Raw genomic sequence first — 6,000 nt, forward strand, 5'->3', positions numbered from 1 at the left:
TTTATGTGCTTGGCACATGTCGATCTCTAAGGGTCGCGTTAATGGTTCAAAAATGTGCGCGAATTTTGCTTATAATTTTACAACACATACCTAACAATGGGAACTTTTTGTTGAATTCGCTCTTAAATATGGTTTTAATTATATTGATTTGGATTGAAACGCGATTTCGATTATACGGGAATTGTTTTTCTGAAAATATGTTATTACTTCAGGTATGTGTTATTCCACATAGACAAATAAGGCTACAAGGAATTGCAACCCTACTGGTAACATTTGTAAGGCGATGTCAATGTAATGGATGATGGTTGTTGTAGCAGCTAGTCACGTGTTTCTTGGTAGAATGCTAACGTGACCCCAAGTTTCCCCAACAGTGACGTGATTGGTGGGAGGGATTTAGTGGGTAGGGCTAAACAGCGAATCCCACATTCTGTGCGGAAATGAATTCCCCTCAACGAAAATTAAAAAAAAAAACGCGCCTAAGGCTGTTTGCTGTAAAATCATCTAAAACCAGTGGCGTAACTATACCATCTGGGGCCCGTGGCAAATCTTCTTTCGTGGCAATTCTTTTGATGGGGCCCTATCAGTAAAAATCGTCCCTACTCAGTTTAATTTTAATAAACTTCGAGATTTTCAGCGTACTCAATTACACGTTGTATTTGTCCCACTAATGACCATAGGCCTCCTCTCTTAGGCGAGAGGGAATGGTCTGTAGTCCCCACGCTAGCCCAATGCGTATTGGAGACTTTCATCCATAGAACATATTAATATCTCTTGGGGCCCTGGCGCTCTTGGGTCGGGGGCCCGTGGCATTTTGCCAGCCCTGCTACCCTATAGTTACGCCACTGTATATAACTAAACTAATTATTATAATAATTTAACGGCTTTACAACCCTTTGTGAGTCTAACTTAAATAGACCTAGAACTACTCCACCGGTTTCTTATAGGCAAATAGCTTCCCAGCTTAGACATAGAAAAAATCATTAGTTCTTGCCTGGGTTCGGAAATGAGAATCGCACACTTGATAACACTCTGTATTAGGGATTCGAAATCCAATTAAAATATTGGAAATCTAATAAGGAAGTAATACAAGCTTTAATCAACAATTCTTCGGTATAGCAATTTCAGGCCTTCTCGAAAATGTCGATTTTATAGCACATTTTCCGATATCACGAAGAATTCTTAAACTCAGAGTTTTGCTTGTAATCCTATCTTTTATTTATATGTATCCCTCTTCGAAATAGCAGACAGACTTAACTTTGTTTGCGAGGCCGGTCAGAGGGGCACGTTTACACTGTATAGGAACAATAATTACATATAATGGTTTGAAACCTGTTCATACTTCTGTCAAGTACATTTTAGTAATACCTATAATTTCTTTAATAGTTTAAAAATCATTGAGTATTTAGAGTCACAGAGGCAAGTGTGTGAGTAAGATTTGATAGTGGTTTTGCTCGTCCGCAAACAAAAAAAAAACTTGTAATTTAGTTTTCATACATTTCCCATTATCCCTTGAAGAAGTCATTTTATTTCTTTGATGCTATATTCACTACTAATTTAAAGTTACTTAAATTAGTAGTGGATATAGTTTGTTGATTAATAACACTAATTATGAAAAAAAATATAATATAAGCGAAAATCACGGTCGTGTCTAGCGATACCTAGAAACTTCGGCTACAAATTACTACTAAGACGTCACACCCTGAACGGCGCTAACATAGCTAAAGAGATATACTTATCATATTGGACATATATTATCTATATATCTATATTATCCTCCCCAGATTGGAGGAACAGTACCTACACCATCCTAAATCCCCACGTGTATCTAAAATGTGTAAATAGTTTGTTTAAATTAATTATTAATACTAATTTATTTTTCTATAGACAACTGATGCGATGTATGACACAAAACACAATTGAGTCGATATGCGATACGGTGGCATAGAGAGCCAACTTTGAGAAATCTGAACAATAAGCAGTAGCCGTACCAATTGGCATCTAATGTAAAATGCAAAAGCAATAGTGTTTTATGGACTTTCAAAGTAGCTCCGAGATCGTTACAAATGTATAAATAGACTGCTTTCGCGTGCGTTATGTTAAAATGCATTTGAAATCGTTTCTTAATGTTTCTGGAGATTTAAAAACATTGTGTTGATATCCAAGTCACAAAGACACTTACTTTGAATGGCCGCAGTGGGAAGAAAAAAAGAGAGGATGCCTACTAGAAATCTGGGAAGATGGAATAATGGGGGGAAGGATTGGAAAACGGTGATGAGGATGAGAGATAAGTGGAAGAATTTTGAGGAGGTATGATAGTGGTAACGTTATCCTGATCACAATATAATAACTAAATTATATTTTTAAAAGGAATACCTTTAGGTAGTTCCGAAGATTAATTGCAGCGTTCCCCCTTTGAATAGCTAGACTAATTCTTTGTCCGAGGTAGCTGCCAGCTCTTCGGTCTCCTGTGATGTCGACTATGTAGTAGGTACTCGAACACAGGTCATTTTTATTTATTTTATTTATCCAAGTATTATTCGATTGTGGTTGTTTTAATACGATAACTTTATATATACGTATAGTTTAAATCCACCTCTAACTAGTGGTTAGCATTCTTAGTTCTTACGGCCGCTTTTTATACTCGATCTATGATGCAAAATTCATTCCAATCCAGATTTTTTGCGATCGCGCGAAAAAATATCGCAAATTTAGATTGATAAATGTCAAAATTCGATCTGTCGAATTCAAAGATAATTTTTGTAAGTAGATATGTCATTTTTATACAAAAATACCTATCGGTCCTTCCAAATTGGGTTACAAAAACAGATTGACTATCGATCCATCGATCGGTTATTAAAAAGTATTTTACGAGAAAAGGATTGAAATATCAATCTCTAGCAGTAAAAGTTGGATTGAAAAGGATTGGGATTGAGTATAGAAAGAGAGAGCGGCCGTGAGAGGACAAAGCGGGCAGACTACTTCACCTGATGTCATTTTGACGGTACTGTACGACGTACGTGTCAGCTGTTCACTGGACAATTGAGATAGTCCTCAGTTGACCCTTTTCCAATCGGGTGCCTGGACGCGACGTGATTATTCGATTGATTTATTTTGTAAATTAAATATCCTGATCATCAAGAAAATACATTGAAAAATACAATATACAGTCGTAAATTGATCTAGTGGTGATGAATACTCTATCAACCTTTGGCGTATAAACAACTATTGTTTTGTTGTATATGAAACCTAGATATTCGGGTATAGTTCTTTTGCAAGAAATAAAAAGCCTTATTTCTTGCAAAAGATCAAAGTAAACTTAATACTATTGTTACACTAATATATTACAAATTTTTATTTTTATATTTTTATTTCCCAATTATTTTGTAAGAACCCTTCCGCAGTTGAAGGCCTCCTCCAAGGAACTCCAGGTAGTATATACATATCTAACCACAAATTAAAGTTCCACCTCTATACAGGGTGGCCAAAAAGTCGTGGATCAAACGCAAATAGGGGATAGATGAGGTCATCAGCGGCAAAAAATTGTTCTACGGGAGGTCTCTAAGGTCAACCCCTGCAGAGTTATGATTTATTTTGGTTTTATATGAAAATTGACTTTTTTTTACCAATTCTTCTTAAAATTCGAAAATATCTACATCCTGTATCTTTCTCATAATATCCACTAGATTGGTACTGATGAGTTCTTGCGTTAGACATACTATTTATAGTTGTTTATTGAGTATATTCAAGATAATATTAAGTGATACGATATAACATTTTTTCAAATCATAAATTTTTGTTTACTTCGGACCCCACTGTGAAAAAAAATTACTCCACCGAAAAGTGTCCCTGTACTACAAGTTTTGGCGCATTTAATAGGGATTCTGAAAAGGTATTACACGTGGCCATGAGTCGCTCGAATATCTTTCTAGGAAGAATTACAAACAACGATTGTGAAATAATAATTGTATTAAAACAATTATTTCTCAATGGTTGTTTGTATGAAACAAAATATATTACAATAAAATATGCTCATAAATTCCTGACTCTGACCATAATACTTAATCTGCACCGTCCAACAACTTCCTACGTAACCCTCCAGCCATCTGTCCAATTTTTTGAATCTAGTCCGATTCACACAGTACTGGTCCCATGTAGGTAAATAATCTATCATAAATCCGAATCGTTGTTGTTTTTTCGTCCTAGAAAGATATTAGAGCGACTCATGGCCATGTGTAATACCTTTTCAGAATCCATATTAAATGCGCCAAAACTTGTAATACAGGGTCACTTTTCGGTAGAGTAATTTTTTTTCACAGTGGGGTCCGAAGTAAACAAAAAGTTTTGATTTGAAAAAAAATTATATCGTGTAACTTAATATTATCTTCAATACACTCAATAAACAACTATAAATAGTATGTGTTAAGCAAGAACTCATCAGTACCAATCTAGTGGATATTATGAAAAAGTTACAGGATGTAGATTTTATCGAATTTTAATAAGAATTAGTAAAAAAAAGGCCATTTTCTTATAAAACGCAAAATAAATCATAACTCTGCAGGGGTTGACCTTAGAGACCTCCCGTAATACAATTTTTTGCCGCTGATGACCTCATCTATCCCCTATTTGCGTTTGATCCACGACTTTTTGGCCACCCTGTATATGAAGGTCCTATTTAAAGGCAACACCAACGTAGCGTATGTTCTCATACATGAATAAATATATTTAAAAAAAAACTAAAAAACACGCTTTTAAAGCACATCAAACTAAATAGTGAAAAATAATTCCTAATTTAGGCTGAAAATGGTAATGAACAAAAAATACTGGTTTTATTGTGAAAAAGCGTGGGTTGCTCAAAAGACGAAAAATATGGCACAGAGAAAAATTTTCACTTTTTAGTCCTAGCAGCAATACGTGTTGTCTCAATTTAATCGTATTGCTTTGTGGACTTAAAAAATATTTCATTGTTTTTTCGAGATAAACCTATGAAATTATTATATTGTCGCTGATTCTTTATAAGTGTACAAAGTTTGAATTAAATCTGTCCGTTTAATGTGGGTCAAAATCGAGTCCGAAGGAGTCGGTTACATACATACATACACACATACATACATACATACATACATACATACAGGTGAAGCTAATATAAAGCGTGTAAAAATATAGCCAGCAATAAAAAAGAGATAATATATCTTTGTGCTGGTGTTTCGACCTCCTCATTATAAACCATGAGCCTTGTTCTAACAACGGTAGTGTTATAGTATATACGTACAGCATTAATTAGGAGTTAACAGCTTAGGCCGTGTAGGTAAAGATATCACGTTGACCATAGAATTAAATTAAAATTCAAAATCATTTATTCATTCATAATACAATGTACAATTATAAACGCCAATAAAGAAATACATATTAAATGCTTCTAATTTTTACATTTACTGCCAGTTCTCAAATCAAGGGCGTAGAACGAACGAGAAGAACTGGGAATAAACTCTCCGCCACTCTTTTTAATCGCCAAGATGTAGATATAATCGTAATTCAGATCGGAGCTTCATTGCTCTGAAGGTTAGTCAGAGTCGAGGCGTACCGATAATCATCATTACCGTATGTCAAAATCCTTCTTTCTTTGACGGAATGATACGCGAAAGAGAGGGAAAATCAGAAAATCGAAGTCAGACTGAACATTCGACAGTACGACATGGACGGAGTAATAAGAATAGAACACCAGCTACTCAACACCAGCCTGCTCAGAAAGTTCTCGAATGTAAATCAGCGGGACCCGCTCACGGCTCTCCCTACGAGACCCCGCGGCCGATCCTCTACTCGCTGGACCGACCGCAATTGGGGGAAATGGAGGGAGCTATGCTACACCAACACGTCATTCAGTTATGAAGATCACGACAAAAAAGAAAAATATTGGTTGTTTGTAAAGTAGGTTTACGATCGAGATGTTTACGTGATAACGTCTTATTGGTGATATAAGTTTTTGGGAAGTACCTAAGGAAT

Source organism: Pieris napi, chromosome 17, assembly GCF_905475465.1.
Source record: "Pieris napi chromosome 17, ilPieNapi1.2, whole genome shotgun sequence".
NCBI classification, from domain to species: domain Eukaryota; kingdom Metazoa; phylum Arthropoda; class Insecta; order Lepidoptera; family Pieridae; genus Pieris; species Pieris napi.